The sequence below is a fragment of the Pteropus vampyrus genome, unplaced genomic scaffold (genome assembly GCF_000151845.1).
Source record: "Pteropus vampyrus isolate Shadow unplaced genomic scaffold, Pvam_2.0 Scaffold434, whole genome shotgun sequence".
Lineage (NCBI taxonomy): Eukaryota > Metazoa > Chordata > Mammalia > Chiroptera > Pteropodidae > Pteropus > Pteropus vampyrus.
The window spans coordinates 2,052,877-2,077,105 of NW_011889215.1; the positions used below are offsets into that span (position 1 = coordinate 2,052,877).

Here is a 24,229-nt window from a genome sequence, read left to right on the forward strand (position 1 = left end):
ATTTTGGTGCACAAAGATACACATTTCTGCCTAGGAGTGGAATTGTAGGGTCGCAATGCATACATTATGTTCAGCTTTACTGGGTACGGCCAGTTTCCCAAATGTTAGACAGTTTCCAGCTGTCTAACATTTTCGCCAACATTTGGGGGTGTCAGTCTTTTCCATTTTATTCTGGCACACATATAAGCGATATCTGTGTGGCTTTAGTTTTATTTCACTGATTATTAAGAGGATTGAACACTTCATATACGTTTACTGGCCTTTGAGTATCCTCTTGTGAAATATCTGTTCAACTTGCTTTTTTCTTCTATTGGGCTTCTGTCTTTTTTATTGACTTGTTAGTTTTTAAAAATATTTATTCTCGATACAAATTCTTTGTTGAATATATTATGTTGTGAGAATGTATTTGATGAAAAAGAAGCTCTTAATATAGTACAATTTACCAATTCTATATTAAATTACAATTTACCAATTGTAAATATTGCTAAATTGTTCTTCATAGTTGGCATATTTTGTTTAAACATCTGTCTACTCAAATATAAAAATGTTCTTGTATTCTTCTAAAATCTTTTTTGTTTTACCTTTCACTTTTAAATCTGAAATCATACTGAATTGATTTTTGTTAATAGTGTGAGGTGCGGTTTAAGGTAGAAGTTTTCCTTTATGGATTTCCAGCTGTCCCAGTACCATTTATTGAGAAAAACCTTCCCTTCCTCACTATACCACAGTTTTTCATTTTGTCTTATGTAAAGTGATCATATATGTGTGGGCATATTTCTGTACTCTGTTCCACTGGTCAGCTTGTTTATCCTTGTAGCAGTACTATCTTAATTATATTTGTATGGTAGATTTTTATATCAATAACAGGATGCAAGGGTAGCTTTATCTTGTTAATTTAGTTAATTGAGCAAAATGAATAATGGTACGTGATGAATGCATAAAGATAGGCAGCAGTGTGAAGAAATCTGATTTTATTCTAAAATCAGTGGAAAGCCACAGATTTCATATGAATGAGGTTATCTATTTTATGTTTTTAAAATATAACCCTGATCAGCAAGGATATAAAAAACTTGAATGGCCCTATCGACCAATTTAAATGTCATCTACAGAACATTTCATCTACCAACAGCAAAATCTACATTATTTTTAGGCATATATGAAATATGCTTCAGACCATAGAACAAATGGCAATAAAATTAAGGGAATAAAATCATACAAAGTATTTTTCCCACCGCAATCGAATTATATTAGAAATCAGTAGCAGAAGGAAATTTGAGAAGTCTACAAATACTTGGAAATTAAACCAAAAAACTTTTACTAATTGGTCAAGAAGAAATCACAAGAAAAATCTAAATATTTTGTGCTGAATAAAAATAAAAACACACCAGGATGTATGGCATGAAGGTAAAGCAATGCTTAGAGGGAAATTTAAAGCTACAAACACCTATATTGGAAAAGGAAAAAATTCTCAAATCAATAACCTAAGAATCCACTTATGTAATAGGGCAGAGAGTTGGGGAGGGGGAAGAAAACCCAAAGGAAGAAGGAGGAAAGAAAGAAAAAGGACAAACATTAGAGAAAAATCAGTGACGTTTTAAAAAATTAGTTTTTTAAAAAGATCAACAAAATTGACAGACCGATCATCAAAAAAGTCACCAAAAAATGAGAAATTCATCAACTTTATAATATTTAAAGGGATTATAAGAACAATATGAACAATTTTATGTCAACAAACTAAACAACTTAGATAAAATGGAAACAATTCCTGCAAAGGTGGAAATATCCCAAATACTGAAATTAACTCAAGAAGAAATAGAGAATCTGAACAGTTTGGAGTGATGAAAATTTTGGAAATAGTGGCGATGGTTACACAGCAGTGTAAATAATTAATGCAATTGAATAGTACACTTTAAATGGGTGAAATATATGGTATGTAAATTATATCTCGATAAAGCTATTTTTTAAAGTTTAAAAATAAGAAAAAGATAAAAAAAAAAATTGAGGAGTGATGTCAAAAGCATGGAGACACCAGAAGTTCCCCTGGACCCTCCCCTTGAAGTTACGAGTTGAACAGGGGAAGAGGGTAGAGAGAAAAGGCAGAGATGGGTGCCATGGGTCTCTGGAGAAGGGAGGAATCAGGTTGCAGTGTGCACTCTGCAGCCGTGAGGAGCAGAGAGATACAGTGAGTATTCTTGCTTGGGTGGCCAGCCCATACTGCAGCTGAAATCAGTGACCCTGGCAGAGACGGAATATGGAGGTGTGGCAGATGTGGTCCAGCAGCCGCTATTGCCAGGCGGAAAACAAAGCCACAGAGCCTGGCTGCCTCCCCCACCCTCCCAGAGCTAGTAGTGGGCCCCAGAAGCAACTGTAGCAGTGAGTGTCAGGTTACAGAGCACATTATTTGCAGCCCTGAGAATAAGAAAGGCAGAAGAATTTCTCCCTGAGTAGCAGATGGACACTGCCCAGCTAATCCCAGTGGCAGGCAGAGATACAGAGGTGAGGCAGCTGAGGTTTGGCAGTCACCATTATTGGGTGGAAAACAAAGCCACAACTGCAGGAGCTGGCCTCTCCCAGCCCATTTCATCCACATTCATCACAGCTGGTCCCAGTGGGGCACCTGGGACACCTTGGTTAGTGAAGCACTGCTGGCAGCGTCTGGTTGCAAGGGGCTGTGCTGGGATTTAATAGGATCAGAACCCCATCATCCACCACATTCCTCCAGGGCGGTAGTGCCCTGAGACTGAGGCAACCTGCTCACACAGGAGACATCCAAGTCCAAGGGCATTTTCCACCACCCTGCAGAGATCTGAGAAGCTGAAGCAGTGCAAGAGAAAAAACAAACTTGTGATTCAGCGCCACCTGGTGGAAATCAAAAGAAAGACCTCTTATCAACCTATTAGAGAAGTGTTATTCTTAAAAAAAAAAAGCAGATTTCATTTTCATAAATGCCTCAGCAGAGGAATAATCCATCAAATACTATGAACAATCAAGGTAACAAGGCAACGGATAAAAAAAATGAAAAAAAAAAAACAAAAAAAGACAAAAATATGTAATTTAAATGACGGAGAATTCAAGATTACAGTTCTGAAAAAACAACAAAATACAAGAAAACTCAGATAGGCAGTTTCTTTAACTCAGAAACAAAATCAATAAACAAAAAGAGTACCAAAGATATTGAAATTCTAAAAAAGAATCAAATAGAAATTCTGGAGCTGAAAAACTCAATAAAAGAGATGAAGAATGAACTAGAGAGCTTAGAAAATAGAGCTGACCAGATGGAAGAAAGAATTAGTGATATTAAAGATAGAATTTAGAAACTGTGCAGTTAGAAGAAGAGAGACTTGAGTGTTAAAAAAAAATGAAAGAACTTCGTGATAACTATCTGAGTTTATTAGAGCAATATAAGGATAATGGGTATACCAGGAGAAGAGAGGGAGAAGGGAAAATAGAGCCTTTTCAAACAAAAAGTCAATGAGAAATTCCTAAACCTATGAAGAGAGCTGGATTCTTGAATTAATGATAGAGAATTCTCAAGGTAGCTTGGGTAAAGAAGACAGTAACCTATAAAGAAATTCCCATTCAATTATCATCAGATTTGAAGAAGCAACCCTACAAGCTAAGAGAAAGTGAAATCAAATATTCAAACTAATGAAAGACAAATTACCAGTCAAGAAAAATATAACCAGCAAAGTTATCCTTTCGATATGAAAGAAAAATAAAGACTTTTCCAGACATACAGAAGTTGAAAGACTTTACCACCTCAAGACCTTCATTACAGGAAATATGAAAGGGGGTTACTCTACCTGAAACAAAAAGACAAAAAGATACGAAATTATGTATAAGATGACATATCGAAGGAGGAAATTGCAACCCTTATTCAGAATAGGATATTACACACTTAAATCTAATGTAAAGGTTAAAGGAGATAAAAACATTTTAAAAGAGAGAAGAAGACAATAACTATTGTGATTCAGAAACTAACTCACAGCATAAATAGGGATAATTGACAAAAACAAAAAGGGAAGTAAAGGTCTGAATTTGCAAAGGAGAATGGAGATAAGATATTCAGAGGAAAAAGGACTATTGCATATAAACCCCCCCCTTTTTTTTGCATAAGCCTAGTGGTAACTATACACACACACACACACACAAAATCCAGAACTGGACAGATAACATTAAAAAAAAGAAGAAATGGTGGAAAAAAATTATAGCATAACACCAAACTAAAATAACAGACAAGAGAAAAGAAATAATGGAGACATAGAGCTACCAGAAAACAAAAGATAAAATGACTATATGAAATTCTTATTATTAATAATCACACTAAATGTAAGCAGACTAAACTCACCAATAAAAAGGCACAGAATAGCAGACTAAATTAAAAAACAAAACCCATCTATATGTTGCCTTCAGGAGACACATCTCAGCTGCAAGGACAAATACAGACTCAAAGCAAAAGGATGGAAAATGATACTCCAAGCAAATGGCATCCAGAGAAAAGTGGATGTAGTCATACCTCTATCTAACAAAATAGATTTCAAGGTAAAAATGATAACAAGACACAAGCATGGACATTTTATAAAGATAAAGGGGACAATACATCAAGACATAACACTTAAAAAAATTTAATTAAATATTGAACAAATGCAGAAATAAATGAACTAGGGGCTATTTTAACATGAAGATACAATAAACAACTTCAAATATTCAGAGGGCTGTCACATAAAAAATGAAAAGACTTGTTCAGTATTTCTCCAAAAGGCATAACTTGAACCAAAGGATAAATGTAAGCAACTAATAGGCTGCAGGATATTTGATCAAAGTGTAGCACTTATCGTAATAGCTTCTTTCCCAGTATAATGCATTCCATAGGTATGTTTCCCCTCTTTTGAAAGAATATTATAATACTTCTCATAAATGTCTTAAATAAGTTGCATTTTCATGGCAAGCCCTCCATGGACAGCAAAGGATGTACACACACCAACAGAAAAAAAAAATGTAAATTAACAAACTGGCTTACTAAGGAGATGACTTTTTGTTCCTCAGTGATATTTCAGCATTCTGTATTAGTGATTCTCAGGACGTGGGAGAAAAGAGAGCATATTTTCCAAAGAAGGTGAATCAGAATGCCCCACAATTCAGATACTGCCCCTGAGGACAGTCCTCCTCAACTCTGAAACGAATCATTACAACTATCAGTCGGCGATATAGATGAGAGTGTACTGTGTACTGGGGCAGGGAAAAAACGGTTGACAACTACTGTTCTACATGAAGCGAGAGAGCTATTTTTATGAGTTACTAGAGAATATAAACTGAATAATACTGACGGGCTTCATCCAAATTGTCAAATATTACAAAATGAGAATTGTTTCAATAACTATTCAGCATGATGTTTAAGGACTCACTCTCTCTCTCTCTCTCTCTGTCTCTCTCTCTCTCTCTCACATACATATATATAATATGTATGTGTGTGTGTATTTGTATATATATAAATATATATTATATATATGTATGTATATATAATCACATTCTCAGTAAGGAATGCTGAGGTGCTTAATACATCCAATAAATTGAAAATAAAATTTTTACATATCTATATTTTTCAGTATACAGGACTCTGAAAGTGGATCTTGAACTCAGAATGATAAATCAATTTTCGAGGAAAACTACATAATCAGACAATCTGACTAAATGCTGTTCATTAGGGACTAGTGGAACTGAGGCAGGCTCTGATAAAGGAATCAACCTGTTAAAGGAAACATCCAAGGCCCCTGCAACTGCCTCTTTGGGCATAACCATTCTTGTAGAGTCAGATTGCCATCTTTGTTCTAATCTTTCACAGCCTCTTCCACAAGGAGCCCAACAAAAGCTGCAAAATCATCAGCAATGATTGTGATATGTGTTTGAGATGCCTTGTTGCATCTCTAAGTGATTTCATGGTTGGCTGGACCATCTCAAATCATTGGCAAGCATTGATGGTAGCATAGATTCAAGGGACATCTGTCAGAGGTTCTGTCCTACTGACCAATTTTCCCCAAGTTCAGAATTTGCAGATTTTATATCAGGTGCTATTCTTTTCCAAAGGTATCTTGCATTATTCATGTCATTATGGACCAGATATAAAGTTAAAAGCTGACCATACATTGGGGTTGCAGCAATTCCTCCAGGAGTCTCGAGTTGCTGGTTCTCTCACTGATCCAACAACTTTTTGAAACTAATGGCACTTTGTGCCATCACAGCCATGGGCATCTTTCCAGTTGGTCCCACTGCAGCACCTTCCCAATAGCCAGACCAAGAAGACATAACATTTATATATGTATCAAATCAGGGAGCACCAAAATATATAAAGCAACTACTAACAAAACTAAAGGGAGAAACTAACAAAAACACAATTATAGTAGGAGACCTAAATACCCCCATTTACAGCTATGGATAGATCCTTCAAACAGAAAATAAATAAGGAAATATCAGCTTTAAAGACTAAATGGACATAATTGACGTTTACAGAGCCTTTCATTCTAGAACATAAGATTATACATTTTGTTCTCTAGTGCACATAAAACATGTTGGGACACAAAACTAGCCTCAAAAAATTGAATAAGACTGAAATCATACCAAGCATATTTTCTAACCACAATACTTTGAAATTGGAAATCAACAGCAAAAAGAATGTAGGAAAAACCACAAATATTTGGAGATTAAACCATGTGATACTAAAGAATAACTAGATAAAAGAAGAGATAAAAAGAAAAATCAAAAGATAGAGACAAATGAGAATGTGTGAAATTGCTGTTTTTTGACCATTGAAGTGACTGTTGAATTTGCTATAACTGAAAACAAAAATTGTAAGAAAAAGATTCCAATGATCGTGCTGTGGATTTAATTACCAAGATGTTAACACCTCTCTTTCACCTATTGTTTTGAGGAACTGTTTGACTCTTCCCCCTCACTTAATGGCTTTCCTATGTCATAATAAACCTACATTTTATTCTGGGAAAACACACACACACACACACACACACACACGACATATCGAAAATTTTTGGATGCAGCAAAGTGTTACTAATAAAAGCCTATCTCAAGAAACAAGAAAAATCCCTAATAAACGACCTAACAGTCCATCTTAAAAAATTAGGAAAAGAACAAATGAAGCCCAAAGTCAGCAGAAGGAAAAAAATAGAGCAGAATTAAATGAAACTGAAAACAAAAAGGCAATAGAAAAATTAATGTAACAAAGAGCTAGTTCTTTACAAAGATTAATAAAATTGACAAATCTCTGACTAGACTTACTAAGAAAAAAGAAGAAACTAAAAAAAAAATCAGAAATGAAAGAGAAGTTATGATGGACACCACAGAAATACAAGGGATCATACAAGAATACTATGAAAAAGTATATAACACCAAATTTAATAACCTAGAAGAAATGGACAAGTACTTAGAAGGATACAACTTTCCTAGACTGAATCACAAAGAACCGGAGAATCTAAATAGACCAATCAACAGTATGGAAATTGAAACAATCATTAAAAACCTCCCCAAAAGTAAAAGTCCAGGACCAGATGGCTTCACAAGTGAATTCTATCAAACATTCAAAGAAGATTTAATACCTATCCTTCTTAAAATCTTTCAAAATATTGAGGAAGAGGCAACATTACCCTGATATCAAAACTTGGCAAACACACACACACACACACACACACACACACACACACACACATTCAGACCAATATCTCTGATGAATACAGATGCAAAAATTCTAAACAAAATACTAACAAATAGAATACAATACATTAAAAATATAATGCATTACAATCAAGTGGCATTCATTCCAGTGGTGCAAGGATGGTTCAACATATACAAATCAACCAGTGTGATACATCACATGAACAAAATAAAGGATAAAGATCATATAATTATATCAATAGATGCAGAAAAAGCATTGACAACATAAAGCATCCATTTTTGATTGAAACATACAATAAAATGGGCATAAAAGAAAAGGACCTCAATATAATAAAGTCTATACATGACAGACCTCAGCCAATATCATACTCAAAGATGAAAAACTGACAGCTTTTCCTCTGAGATCAGGAATAAGACAAGAATGCCCATTCTTACCACTGTTATTCAACATTAGGTACTGGAACTCCTAGCCAGAACAATCCAGCAAGAAAAAATAAGAAAAAGGCATCCAAACTGAGAATGAAGAAGTAAAATTGCAGACATGATTCTCTATATAAAAAACCCTAAAGACTCCATCAAAAAACTATTAGAAACAATAAACAAATATAATAAAGTTGCAGGATACAAAATCAATGTACAAAAATCCATTGCATTCTTATATATTAACAATGAAATTTCAGAAAAAGAAATAAAAAAAATTGCAACAAAAAGAATTAAATACCTAGGAATAAAGTTAACACAGAATATGAAGGGCCTATACACTGAAAACTATGTTATTAAAAGAAACTGAAGAAGACACAAAGAAATAAAAAGATATTCCATGCTAAAGGATTGGAAGAATCAACATAGTTAAAATGGCCATATTACCCAAAGCAATACAAGAGTTAATGAAATCCCCATCAAAATCCCAATGGCATTTAAAAAAATATAGAACAACAACAAAAAATTCAGATTTGTATGGAACCACAAAAGGGAATAGCCAAAGCCATCCTGAGAAAAAGGAACAAGGACAGAGGTATCACACTCCTTGGCTTCAAATTATACTACAAATCTACAATAATAAAAACAGCATGGTATTGGCAGAAAAACAGACAAACAGACCAATAGAACAGAATTGAGAGCCCAGAAATAAATCCACATATAAATGGGCAAATAATTTTAACAAAAGACCAAAAACATACAGTGTAGAAAAGAAAACCTCTTCAATAAATGGTACTGGAAAAATTGAAAGCCACATGCAAAAGAATGAAACTAGACTTCTATTTATCACCATGAACAAAATTAACTCAAAATGGATCAAAGGTCTAAATATAAGGACTGAAACAGTAAACTTTATGGAAAAAAACATAGGTACTAAATTTTTGGACCTTGGTCTTAGGATTTTGTGAATTTGACCTCAAAGGCAGAGGAAGTAAAAGCATATAGATAAATGAATGAAACTATCTTAAACTAAAAGCCTTCTGCTTAGCAAAAGAAACAAAAGGCAGCTAGTCAAATGGAAGAAGGTATCTGTAAGCAACCTACGATAAGTGGTTAATATCCAAAAATATATAAAGAACTCATACGATTCAACAATAGCTAAGATTAGCCCAATTTAAAAATGAGCAGAGGACCTAAACAGACACTTCACCCAAAAAGACATACAAGTGGCCAAGATATATGTGAAAAGATGCTCAACTCCACTAACTGTTAAGGAAATGCAAATCAAAACCACAATGAGGTATCACCTCACACCTGTTAGAATTGCCATTATCAACAAGACAAATAATAACAAGTGTTGGAGATGTTGTAAGGAAAAAGGAACCCTACACTGTTGGTGGGAATGTAAATTGGTACAGCCACTCTGGAAAACAGGGTGGAGATTCCTCAAAAAATTAAGAATAGAGTTACTATATAACCCAGCAATCCCTTTTCTGGATGTCTACCCCCAAAATTTGAAAACACTTATTCGTAAAGATATCTGTGCCTGAATGTTCATTGCAGCATTATTCACAGTGGCCAAGACATGGAAATAAAAATACATCATCGATAGGTGATTGGATAAAGATATGGTACATATATACAATGGAATAATACTCGCCCAAAGAAAAGATGAAATATTGCCATTTGTGACAACATGGATGGATCTTGAGAATATCATGCAAAGTGAAATAAGTTGGAAAAGTCAAGAACCATATGAGTTCTCTGATTTCTCTGATATATGTCATTTCTCTGATATGTGGAATATAAAACTGAAAGCAACAAACAAACAAGACAAACAAAAACTCATAGACACAGACAACAATATGGTGGTTACCAGAGGGAAAAGGCATTGTGGGGGAGGTTGAAAATGATAAAGGGAGTGAAATATATGGTGATAGAAGGAGGTTTGACTTTGGGTTGTGAATACACAATGCAATAAATATGATGTATTATAGAACTATACACTTGAAATCTATATAATTTTATTAACCAATGTCACTCCAATTAATTTAAAAACAAAACAAAATCTGTTTTTAGCATGCAGTTCTGCAGATTTTGATTTGCTATTATTATCATCTATATTACATAGTTTAATAATTTACAAGAGAAAATGTTGATTATAAGTGAAGGAAAACCACTTCAAATGAACTTAAACATATAGGGCAATTAGTTTTCCAAAGCCAGGAGAATGTTGACCACCCAAACCACAGTTGGAGCAGGACACAGTTGGACCAAGAACCATAGAGACTAAGGGTGTGAATGGAGCCAAGACTCTCTTCTCTTTCATCTCTGCTTCTCTCAACGTGTTGGCTTTATTCTCTTGCACTACATATAGCCTAGCCTATTCCATGTGTGGGAAATATAGCTACTGACAATTTCTTTTGCCTCTTCAAAGGGACTGGCCTATACTTGGCTTTCAAGTTCACAAATCTTGATGGAAAAACAGGCCTCTTCCCTGCCCCACCAGCTGTTCCCAGTGGATAGAAACAGGTGGCCCTGTAGCGAGGTATAAGGGTCAGGGCCTAGGAGCAGGGACTAGAAGAGTGAGGGGCTTCTCAGGAGAAGAGACGGTGGCAGTCAAGCAATATCACAGATGTCTACTATATCAATCACCACTTTATGTATTTTTCTAGCCCTTACAAAGAGCTCTATAAAATATCATGTGAAAGCTTTTTCTACCTTTAATTTATGGAGAGAGACTGGAGATGTGGTAAATGGTGTTCATGTTAGTTCTGTGTGTGCCTAAATAAAATTCATTATTGTTTAAAAAAAAAAAGAAATTAGTACTTTAAAATCATCCTACAAAGAAAAACTCAAGTCTATATGGCTTCACTAGTGATTTCTAGCAATATTTAAGGAATAAATAATATTGATCCTTCACAAATTCTTCCAGAAAATACAGGAGGGAACATTTCTCCTCTCATTTTATAAGGCCAGTATTTGCCTGATGCCAAAGTCAGGAAAAGATATCACAAGAAAATAAAACTGCAGAACATCTCTTATGAATATAGATATAAAACTCCTCAACAAAACACTAGCACACAGAATGCAGTAGTATATAAAAAGGATTATATTCCATAATTAAGTACGATTATTCCTATAATGCAAGGATGCTTTAACATATGAAAATAAATATAATGTACTATATTAATAGAATAAAGGACACAAACACATGATCATTTCAAAAAAGTATTTTACAAAAATCCAACATCCCTTCTTGATGAAGCTCAACACACCTGGAATAGAAGGGTACCTCTTCAACCTCATCAAAGGCATCTACAAAAACCTACAGCTAACATCATACTTAATGGTTAAAGATAAAATTGATAAGGCAAGAATGTCTACTCTCACCACTTCTATTTAACATTAAACTAGAGGTTTTAGCCAGTGTAATCATGCAAGAAAAATAAACAGAAGACATCTAGATTGGAAAATATGTGAAACTGCCTTTTATTTGCAGGCAACTATACAGAGGATTTTTTTTTTTTTTGATTCACACATGCACAACGTCTTCAGTCTGATCCGTGGTGGATGTTTTTGGAGTAGGCGACCTGCAGCCTGTGTGCCCTCACACCGTCTTCTGTGAAAGCCTAAGCTGGCTGTTTAGCTTTCTCCCCTTGTCTCATAACCATGTCCACCAACAAGAATGCTAATTCACCAGCTGCCGCCCTCAAAAGATTTAAGAACAAAGGGAAAGACAGTATAGAAATGAGGTGGCACCAATAGATGTTAATGTGGAGCTTAGGAAAGCTAAGAAGGATGACCAGATGCCGAAAAGGAGAAATGTAAGCTTGTTTCCTGATGATGCTACTTCTCCAATGCAGGAAAACTGCAACAACCAGGGCATTGTAAATTGGTTTGTTGAGGACATTGTCAAAGGCAATTGTTGCAAATAGCAGCAATTTGGAAAGACAACTCCAAGCTACTCAAGCCGCTAGGAAACTGCTTTCTAGGGAAAAACGGCCACTCTTTGACAACATAATCTGGGCTGGTTTGATTCCAAAAGTTGTGTCCTTCTTTGGCAGAACTGATTGTAGTCCCATTCAGTTTGAATCTACTTGGCCCCTTACTAACATTGCTTCCAGAACATCAGAACAGACGAAGACTGTAGTAGATGGAGGTGCTAAACCAGCATTCACTTCTCTTTTGGTATCAATCCATGCTCACATCAATGAACAAGTCGTATGGGCTCTAGGAAACATTGCAGGTGATGGTTCAGTTTTCCGAGACTTGGTTATCAAGTAGGATGCAGTTGACCCACTGTCGGCTCTCCTTGCAGTTCCTGATATGTCATCTTTAGAATGTGTTTACTTACATAATCTTACCTGGACACTTTCAAACTTTAGTCACAATAGGAATCCTGCACCCCTGTTAGATGTTGTTGAGCAAGTTCTTCCTACTTTAGTTCGTCTTCTGCATCACGATGATCCAGAGGTATTAGCAGATAGCTTCTGGGCCATTTCCTACCTTACTGATGGTCCAAATGAATGAATTGAAATGGTCATGAAAACAGGAGTTGTGCTCCAATTTGTGAAGTTCCTAGGAGCTACTGAATTGACAATTGTGACTCCCACACTAAGAGCCATAGGAAATATTGTCACTGGGACAGATGAACAGACTCAGGTTATAATAGATGCAGGAGCATTGCCATCTTCCCCAGCCTGCTAATGAACTCCAGAACCAATATTCAGGAGAAAGCTACATGGACAATGTCAAACATCATAGTTGACCACCAGGACCAGATACAGCAAGTCATGAATCATGGATTAGTTCCATTCTTCATTGGCTTTCTCTCTAAGGCATACTTTAAGACACAAAAGGAAGTTATATGGGCTGTGACCAACTATACAAGTAGTGGAACAGTTGAACAGATTGTATACCTCGTTCACTGTGGCATAATAGAACCACTGATGAGCCTCTTACCTGTAAAAGATACCAAAATTATTCTTGGTATACCACCCTTTAAAAAATCCACACAAAAAACCTATGAGTTCAGCAAATTCTCAAGATACAAGATCAATATACAAAAAGCACTTGCATTTCTATGTAATAGCAATAAACAATTTGAAAGTGATGCTAAGAGAAATTCAATTCACAATAATAAAATACTTGAGAATAAATTTAACAAAAATGTATATGATTTGTACATGAAAACTACAAAATATTGCTGAGGAAAATTAAAGATCTAAGTGGAGAGACATCCCATGTTCATGAATTGGGACACTCAATATTGTTAAGATGTTAACATTCCTCAAACTGATCTATAGATTCAATGCTATCCCCATATAAATCCCAGCAAGCTTTCTTGAAGAAATTGACAAGCTGATCCTAAAATTTATATATCGATGCAAAGGATCCAGCATCAAACAAACATTTTATTTTTATTTTTAAAAAATTTCTCTATAGTTTTAAATAATTTTTAATTTTTTCAAACACATTGGCATACAATATAATATTAGTTTCAGGTGTACAACATGGTGATTTATACAACATTTAAATAACTTATGAAATGATCATCCTAATAAATCTAGTACTCATCTGACACCATACATACTTATTACAATATTATTGACTATATTCCTTATGCTATACTTTATGGCCCCATGACTGTTTTGTAAGTGCCAATTTGTACTTATTAATCCCTTCTCCTTTTCACTCAATTTCCAACTTCCCTCTTATTTGGCAACCATTAAAATGTTCTCTGTATCTATGAGTTTATTTCTGTTTTGTTTATTTTGTTCTTTAGATTCCACATGTAAATGAAACCATATGGCATTTGCCTTTCTCTGCTTGACTTATTCTACTCAGCAAAATAGCCTCTAGGTCCATGTTATTGCAGATGGCAAGATTTCATTCTTTTTTACGGCTGAATAATATTCCATTGTATATATGTACCACCTTCTCTTTATCTATTCATTTATTGATGAACGCCCAGGTTGCCTCCATATCTTAGCTATTGTAAATATGCTACAATGAACATATGGATTCATGTGTCTCTTCAAAGTAGTATTTTGGGTTTCTTCAAATAAATATCCAGAAGTGAGATTACTAGGTTCTTTGTCTTTTGCTATAGTCTTTGTTTTAAAGTCTATTTTATCTGGTATAAGAATTGCTACTCCAGATTTTCATTTGTTTGTTTCCTTTATCATAAAATGTCTTTTTCCATCCCTTTACTTTCAGTCTGAGTGTCTTTAAAGCTGAAGCAAGTCTCTTGTAGGCAGCATATGTATGGGTCTTGTTTTCTTATCCATTTAGCCACCCTATCTTTTGATTAGAACATTTAATCCATTTTCATTTAAAGTAATTATTGATAGGTATGTAGTTATTGCCATTTTATTTATGTTTTTTTATCTTTTTTCTTCTTTTTTATGTTTACTTTTATAAAACTGTATCTATTTAAATTAATTTCAAGCATACAGTACATTGGTTCGAGATCTATATAGCTCATAAAATGATCCCCTCCCCCCATTACTTCCTCCCTCCTCTGGCCCTCCACCTAGCCATCATATTAATGCTAACTGCATTCCCTATGCCATGCTCTCCATTCTCGTGACCATCCATGAACTACTAATTTGTACTTCTTTAACCCTTTACCCCATTCTCCCAGCCCCCAACACCCCTCCCCTCTGTCCATTACCAGATTCTCCACTATATTTCTGAGTCTGTTTTTGATTACTATTCTTTATTTCTGTTTTTGATACATGTTTTTTCTTCTTAAAGAAGTTTCTCCAACATTTCCTGCAATACTGGCTTGGTGGTGATACATTCCTGTAGCTTATTTTTGTCTGGGAAGTTCTTCATCTGTCCTTCAACTCTAAATGATAGCTTTGCAGGATAAAGTATCCTTGGTTGTAGATCTGGGTCTTCATCCTGTCGAATATTTCTTGCCAAGACCTTCTGTCCTGCATAGTTTCTTTTGAGAAATCAGCTACCAGTCTTATGAGTGTTCTCTTATAAATAATTAACTGTTTTTCTCTTGCTGCTTTTAATATTCTTTCTTTGTATTTAACCTTTGGCATTTCAGTTATGATGTGTCTTGGTGGGGGCCTCTTTGGATTCCTGATTTTTGGAATTTTCTGAACTTCCTGGGGTTTTCTGTTCATTTCTTTCACCAGGTTAAGGAAGTTTTCCATCATTATTTCTTCAAACAGCTGTTTAACATCTTGATTTTCTTCAGTTACGGCGATCAGATGGATATTTGGATCCTTAATAGTATCCCATATGCTCCTTAAATTATTTTTATAGTCTTGTCATCTTATCTCTTGTCATTCTGATTGTGTGTCCTTGGCTTTCACATCCTCTTCATAGGGCATTTGATCCTTTTCTTTATTCACTTTGTTTATTCCTTTGTTTATTCCATTTAATATACTTCTTATCTCAGATAATGTGTTCTTACTTTCTGACTGGTTCCCTTTTATAATTTCCATTTCCATTTTTATGTTTTTATCTCTTTGTTGAAGTTCTCACTGAATTCATCTACACTTCCCAAAAGTTCACTGAGCATCTTTATAATCAGTGTTTTGAACTCTGTATCTGTTAGATTGCTTGACTCCATTATTCCTGGATCTCTGTTATGTTCTCTCATTTGGTTTCTGCATCTTTGCCTGCCTTTCTATGTTTGTTTCTATGTACTAAGCAAAGCTCCTACGTCTCCAGGTCTTATTAGAGTGGCTTTGCATGGTAGATGTCCAGTGGCACAGTCCTGAGAGCAGTTCGGCTACAGGCCAAACTTAGCCCAAGCCTGTGCCCCTCTGGGGCCACCTGTTAAGATTCAGCAAGCAATGCACAGATGCTATGCTTATAGTTGCCTCACAAGGCCACATCAGAAACTGAGGCCAGTTTCCTCCAGTGTGAGTCTAGGAGCTGCTCAGCAAGGAGTGCCTGACTTGCTGAGGATATACCTGAACGTGGCTTGGGTGGGGCCACGAGTTGGGGGAAGTGGAGTTTCAGGGAATCCTCTGAGCAGAGTGACCTCTGTTATCCAGTTTGATGATGTCATGGCAATGGCGGCACAGTGTCAGGTGCACTGGTAGAAAGGAGGGATCATCAGGGAACAATGGATACCACCAGCATATCTGTACGAAGCCAGTCTTGCCTCAGCCCTCACTCCAACAATGTTTCCCTCTAAGTCTCTGGTGTCCCTTGCGTGCAGCCGAATTGGTGCTGGTGCTCAGGGTGAGCAGGTTCGTCACTGCGAAAATCTGCTTGTGAATACGGTCCTTTTAAGAGGCGTCTGCCACTGCCACTGCCTCTGTCTCAGCCTCTCAATACTGGGCAGCCCCGCATCCTTGCCCCGTCATACCTTCTGCCTTTGCAGGGTGCTTTCTTGGATTTCTCCCTAGCTGTATGGCTTGTTCATCAAGATCCCAAGTGATTTTTTCTTGCTGCTGCTCCTTGTTTCCACCACAACTTTGACAGAAGGAATGAACAGAGCCTCTATCATCTACGCCGTTTTTCTCAGATCCCTTCTTCTTCTTAAAGAAGTTCTAATATTTTGACTGCTTTCCTGTATTTGTTTCCATGTATTAGGTAGGACTGCTCAGTCTCCCAGTCTTAGTAAAGTGGCTTTATGTAGTAGATGTGCTGTGGGTCTTAGTGACATAGGTGCTCCTAGTGTTTCTCTTGTAGGGATAGTGTGTGCCCTCCTCTTGTAGTTGAGCCTTGGTTGCTGTTTGCACATCAGTGGGAGAAACTGACCTTAAGGCTCATTGGTTGTGAGGAGTGGCTGGTGAGGGGCTGACCCTGTGGAGTAGGATTCAATTTAGAAGTAAGAGATTCCCAGGGTTCTTTTACCTGGCAGGGAATGACTTCTAGGCAATGACCCAGCAGTTTATAGTAAATATGAAGATGGGGTCATTTGCTGGCCAGGGCATCCAGTGCTAAGATGACTGCCTGAAATTTGCCCAAGTATGCTGTTGTTTGGGTCCCATCCCTTATTAGGGATATCCTGACTAATGGAAAGTAGCACATTCCACCGAGTTCCATCACATATGACGGTTAGTAGTGCCACTTGTATTGTCCACAAATTCCCGTTGCTGCTCGCTCAGTTAATCCCAAGGGGCTCCCTAGGTAGCCAAAGGGGGTCTAAGGGAGGAGTGACTCTTGCAGCAATATGACATTTGGCAAAGGACTGAGGACAGGAGATGCTACCCTCTCCTGCAGATGGACTATACCAAAAGGCCCTTTGGATCCATCTTTTCTTAAAGAAGACTTGGTGGCCATGCCAGGCTTATGGGGTGCTCTTTCCATTACCCAAAGCATAATAGGCATCTGGGTATCGAGGGTCACAGGCTCAGGTTCTGTGAGAGCCTCTGTTTTCAAGGAAGCCCAGTAAGTAGCTGGCCTTTTGTTGTTTTATAGCACAAGGTCAAGAGGAGCAGTTTCTTGCATTAAACACCCATGGGCAACTTATGGCCATTATAAGTGGAACCGAGACCCCAGGATGCCTAAGAAAAGGTTGTCAAAGACTTGAGAGTGAAGGAGTTGTGAGGGCACTAACAAGAATGCCTATTGTTTTTAATTTAGAAGTAAAATTTGTAAAGGAGGAATATGTTTACCACCAGAACCCGAAAAGGAATAAAGGATGTTGGATGACATGTCCAATGAATTTCAAATGAATTTCCTTGGAAGAGGATATCCTCAATGTAATGTCATACCTGTGTTCCTGGACAAAGGAGGATCTTTTGCAGATCTTACCTGGAAAGATTGTGTGTGATGGCATAGCTGTGAATGTGCCCTGTAGGGAACCTGGAAAAGGAGGTGAAGGCAAACTACAGCTAAGAAGCATTGAACAATCATTAAACACAACATATTAGCCAAATCTATAAGAAAATATTTACAGGTTGTTGGTTGGAGAGAATCGGGAATTTTAATAACATTGGATGTTGGGTACGGGGTCTTAAGGGATGTGTGTCACAGCATTAATGTTGTAGTCATCCAATATAAGGCACCATTTATTTTTTCCATGTATAATAACAGGCAAACTTAGGCTGTCAAATGGAGAAGCAATCAGGATAATCATCCCTTTATTCATAAGGTTTTATATACTGTACTAAGTTTTAATCTTTTGGAAAGCCCTGTTTTCTCAATCAATTCCTTTACATTGAGTCATATTAACTATCTTAACTGGGAGTCTGTAGGAATCCCATTTTATCAAGTGAATTCTAAATACTAAAGACTTACTTTAATTTTTTTTTAATGCCTATAGCACTTGGTATTCCTAGGTGGTCTCCCATCCAAGTACTAACCAGGCCCGCCCCTGCTCAGCTTCTGAGATCAGACGAGGTTGGGCACGTTCAGGGTGGCATGGCCGTAGATGACTTACTTTAATTTTTACTTGTTATTCATTATGTATGTGTTATAGCACCTATGGCCAATATGGGATATTTTAGGGCAATTAGTATTATGAATATAGGAATTTTAGGCAAGGCTATATAAATGAGGTATACCTATTTTTCTCTATCTTTAGCTACTTTCTTAATATTATAGGAATCTTTTAGTGGCATTCACAGGTATAAGTATAATTTGAGCCTCAGAATTTATTAAGCCCGTGACATTTTGTCAACTGATGCATTTTAGCAAATGCTAAAGTTAATTTAGAACCTATGTTGGAGAGGCTCAAAAGCCAATCGGCACCCTTTTAATCTTTTATGTAAATTTTTTAGTATATAAATTTTATTATATATTTGTTTTACATATATATACTGTATATAATGTTATGTAAATTTTAGTAAAGAAATTTTGGATTTCCAGTGAGTCAAATTATAGATCTTTCTTTTAATTATATTATTTATTTATTATATTTATATGTAATTTATTTAGTTACCTTCCCTTCACTTTATTTAAGATTGTCTCTCTATCCGTCTCTCTGTCTCTCTCTGTCTTTCTCCTTCCTTCCTTCCCTTCCTCCCTCACCTTTCTCTTTCTATTATAGACTTTTAGCCGCCTGAAGCCTCTGTTTTTAGTTTCTGTCTCTTGCTAATAAGAGGAAAAGGGGAGGCCCTGGTGACTCTAGTCAGCAGACTCCCCCTGGGAAGAGAGAGAAGCCCCTGACTCAGCATAATCAGTCCCCATACCCTCTTCATTTCCTAATCTAAACCTTCTAGAATAGTTTATATTTCTAAATGAGTAAAATTTTTCCTTTTTTCTCTCCTCTTTTTTTTCCTCCTGTCTGTCCCTGGCCCTTTTATCTCCTCTTTTTCCTTTGGATGTTGATCTGAAAGCTCCTGGTGATGCTCCATATTCTCTTTTTAGGTGTTTTCCTAGAACTCAGAGGGGCTGGAGTTTACTTCAGAGACAGCAGTAGTGGCATCAACTTTATCAGTTTTTAGTAAACGTTTTGTTTAGCGCATGAGACCATTTGCTGTTAAGTGCCAGCTCTCAAGAGAGTCCTTACTCACTGATTAGGTGTTTCGTAATCTTCTATTAGTTGGACAACTTTTTCCAGTGGTTTGGGGAAAGTTGAATCCAGATGCTCTTTTCCCTTCCCCTTTCTCATTAAAAAGTAAGCCACTGGTGTCTAGGGATGGAGCTTTTTATATGCCCCTGGGTCAGAAAATGAACTGCCACAGCAGCAAGCAGACAACAGCAAGCAGACAACAGCAGGAAAATTTGTGTCCTGGAAAACAGCACTCGTGGGTTGCCATGAGGAAGCCCTCACACCGACCCCATGGATGACCTGAAACACATGAGTGAGCATTAGGTGGAACATCTTCCCACTACTCTGCAAACAACCCAAACTTTAGCTCAGCAAACTCAGAGGGAAAGGGGGCAGTCATTTATCGAGTTGCCCCAGGAGAATATAATATTTCGGATACCAGACACTTTCATCTGAATGACTCAGATGCCCACCAATTGTCAGTGCCCTGTCACTGGATCAAACTTATCCCATAGCAGTAGGAGGATAGTCACTCCTTGTCCCCTTCAGAGGGACCTTTTCCAGAAATCGATATGGCCAATTACCTATACACACCAGGGGCTCTGTCCTGGATCCTGACGCTCTACCCATGGGAGAAACATGGAAGAATGTGTTGTGTGTCCGCAGGTGTTCAGTTCCAGATATTGACATTCCAGCCTGTGTAGTAGCTGGAGAAAACTCGCTTTTCTAGCTCCTTAATTTTAGGTTAGGAATTATGGCAACATTCGACAAAAACCCCAGGAGTACATTGCAGTAATCATCAGGCAGCAAGCACTCCAACAAGCAGCCATGCCATCCTACATTTAAGGGTATTTCATTCTTGCTATTGTGGCGATTGGGATAGTTTGTATATTCTATATGCAAGTACCTTATACAATACAATATAAGTGGGTACCTTACTACTTCTGCTTGTGAATATTTTTCAGTGAAGGAGTTTTCTAATTTCCATCAATAAATGCTCACAAAATATCACCTGAAGTGCTTGAAAACATGCTTTTTCCTTGGGCCTATCCTTGACATATTGACTCAAAATGTAGTGGAGTATGTCCCCATAAACATCAAAATTTGAAAAACACTGCTTTAATTTTTCATACCCCTAGAAAATAAAAAAGAATGTTTTCTTTTACAGCTTCCCCCCTTTTTTTGTAAACAGGGATTATCTAATCTGTTAGACAGATGGATCCACTAAATTAGAGTTTGGAGGCTACTGAATCATTTTCATTCTTAAATTATCTTATGTTTCAACACAATTACTTAGATTGTTGTGAGCAATCTCTGACCTTTGCTTAGAGTCCTTCATTATGTGGATGTTATTTCAGGTACATGTATATTCATGTGTGTTCCTTATCATTGGTTTTAAGAAATTTCATTATGTCGTTTTCTTCATATTTCTTGTGCTTGAAGTTTATTGAGCTTTTGGGGGGTATGAGTTTATTGTCTTATCAAATTTGGAAAACTTTTGTCCATTATTTCTTCAAACAGTTTTTTCAGTCTCTCCACTCTCTCATCTCTCTTTTGGAGATTCCAATTATATGTATATTAGATAACTTAATATTGTTCTATAGCTTACCGATGTTCTGTTCATTAATTTTTAGTTTTTCCTTTTTGCATCTCATAGTTTCTATAGCCATGTCTTCAGATTGACTGATCTTTCCTTCTATAATATCTAATTTGTAATTAATTCTATCCAGAATATTTCTTTCTTGTTTCAATAATTTTAGTTTTCATCTCTAGAAGTTCAGTCTCTCTCTCCTCTCTCTCTCTCTCTCTCTCTCTCTCTCTCTCACACACACACACACACACACACACACACACACCTTCCATGTTTCTACTTAACATGCTACATTTGCTTTTAGCTTCTTGAGCACATAGATTACAGCTATAATAACTATTTTAATATCTTTAGCTACTAGTTCTATCACCTGTGTAATTATTGCTGGTTAGTTTCTATTTAATTTTTTCTACTTCTTTGCATGTCTGATAATTTTTCATGTCAGACATTATAAATTTTACCATGCTAGGTGCCAGATATTTTTGTATTCCTTAATATATTTTAACAATTTCGAGTTTTGTTTTTGGACTTGGGAAGAGTTTGATCTTTCAAGTTTTGCTTTGAAGGTTCTTTATCTTCAAATTAATATTAGGTTGTTTCCTCTTGCACATCTGCATATCTCAGCTACATTTTGAGGGAAATCCTCTGCAGATTTCTAGTTATCTCTCTGTGTAGCAATCTCTTCTCTGGTATTCTGCATTGAGAATTCTATCTGCTTTGAATCCTATCTGTGCCTGATTCCTGACTAGCTGACTAGCCTGACTAATTGCCTGACTCCTCATACTCTTAACTGCTCCTCAACTCAGGGACACTACCTGTGTTCACCTGTTCTGCATCACAGCCTGAACACTCTTTCTAGGTAGTATAAGCTAGGGGCAATCATAGGACTCACCTCTTTTCTTCACCATCTCCCAAGAATAACTATTCTCCATTGCCTGATGTCCAATGTCTTAAAAACCATGTGTTTTTTGTCCAGATTTTAGTTGTTTTGGGCAAAAGGCAAATCCATTTACTATTACTCCATTTTGACTGCAAGGAAAAGCCATGTGTGGACGGTTTTTGAAAGTGCTTACTAACCAACAATGGCTGAAGTACAGAGCTTGCAAGTGATTTACCTATTCAAAAAATTGGACAGGTTTAAGTTTACCCATAGACTAGGACAATGTTGCTCTCATTTATTATCATCATGAAGTGTGGGAGACTGGGAAAGACTGCATCCTACATGAACAGTACCTAACTGCAATGTATTTTATCTATGCACCTGTAGAAATACATCCCTCAGGAACACAGCACCAACTGAGTGTGTGGATAGAAATGTGGCATGGTATTTTGCAGTTTCAAACTCTTCTCTCAGGGCGGATTTCTATCTGTTTATTGCAAAAAATAAAAATTTAGCTCAGGCAACTTGGACAAGAATCCTGATCTTTTCAGCTATAACCTACATGGCTTGTGGCAAGTAATTTAACCATGGCAAGTCACTTAACTATCATTTTTTGACTGCACAATGATATTCTAACAATCTAATGAGATTGTGAAAAAATAAAGAAAAATAAAAAATGCTTTGAAAACTAAGAAGAATGCAACTATTTAAATTATTTTTTCTTTCTTTCTTTTCTTTTTTTTCTTAAACTATCTCCATTGTCATGATTTATTTGCTAGGATTCCAAATGTTGCACGGTATGACAAATGCTGGAAATGGATTGTCCTTGTCTGACCCATGTGAAATTAATACTTTCCTCTTCTTCCTTTATATTTTGTTTAGCAAACAAACTGGAATTAGGAAATTTTTTTGGAGCGTATGCTATTTGAAGAGAAATTTATTAACATGTTAGATATTGAAATATATGGTAAGGGAAAATTATGTGTATTTGATTTTAAGAGACCTGGTTAAGAACCCTGGCCTCACCTCTTACAAGCGGGGTAACCTTGGTCAAATTTCTTATTTCTTTGAAATTTCATTTCTTTCATATGGAATGGGGCTTATAATACCCACTTAGTATGACTGGTATAGGGAGTAAATGAATATTTACCTACCCATCTATCCTCTATCTATAGACCAAGTTAACAACATATAGTAGATTCTCAGTAATGTTTATGGAGACATTAACATTTTGATATTTGGCAACTAATATTGCATTTAAAATTTTTTCACATCTTCATTTTTTTAATAATAGATTTTTTTGAGATATAATTCACATACCATAAAATTTGCCCCTTTAAAGTTTACAGTGATGTGTTTTAGTACATTTACAAGGCTGTACAACCATAAACACTTTCTAATTTTAGAATATTTTCATCATTCCAAAAAGGAACCCTATACCCATAAGCATTCACTCCACACTCTCCCCTCCCACCAGCACTTGACAACCACTGATGCAATTTCTGTCTCTATGGATTTGCCTGTTCTGGACATTTTATATAATTAGAACTATGTACTATCTAACCTTTTGTGAATACTTAGGATTTTGATAGAAATTGTTCCGAATCTATAGATCGATTTGAAGAGGACTATCATCCTAACAATATTTTGTGTTCCAATGCACGAAGGTAGACTGTCTTTCCATTTATTTAGACCCTTCATTTATTTCAACAATATTTTGTAGTTGTCAATGTACAAATCTTGCACTATTTTGTTAAGTTTATTCCTATGTTTTATTCTTTTTGATGCTATTGTAAACAGAATGATTTTCTTAATTCAATTTTCAATTACTTATCATTGGTATATAGAAATAAAATTGATTTTTGTGTGTTGATCCTGTATCCTGCAATTGTGCTGAATTTATTTTTTAGTTCTAATAACTTTATTGAATTTGTTAGGGTTTCCATCTTTTAACTGAGATGTGTTTGCTTCTTCCTTTCCAATCTGAATACCTTCTGTATTCTTGTATAAGTAGGGCCTACTTGCCCTAATTAGAATCTCTGATACAATTTTAAATAGAAATGGCAAAGAGTAAACATCCTTGCCATGTTCATGATCTTAAGGAGGAAAACATTGTTTTTCATTAAGTGTAATGTTAGCTGTGTGTTTTTCATAGGTGCCCTTAATTAGGTTGAGAATGTTTCCTATTATTCTTATTTTGGTGTGTGTGTGTGTGTGTGTGTGTGTGTGTGTGCGC

At 36.2% G+C, this 24,229-nt stretch overlaps 3 pseudogenes; 1 reads left to right on the plus strand and 2 right to left on the minus strand.

Annotated features, from left to right (window-relative positions):
• Window positions 1-5,649: 5,649 nt before the first annotated feature.
• Window positions 5,650-6,249, minus strand: LOC105306368 (annotated as a pseudogene).
• Window positions 6,250-11,671: 5,422 nt separating this feature from the next.
• LOC105306378 lies at window positions 11,672-20,368 on the plus strand (annotated as a pseudogene).
• On the minus strand, window positions 18,344-18,462 carry LOC111732216 (annotated as a pseudogene).
• Window positions 20,369-24,229: the final 3,861 nt, after the last annotated feature.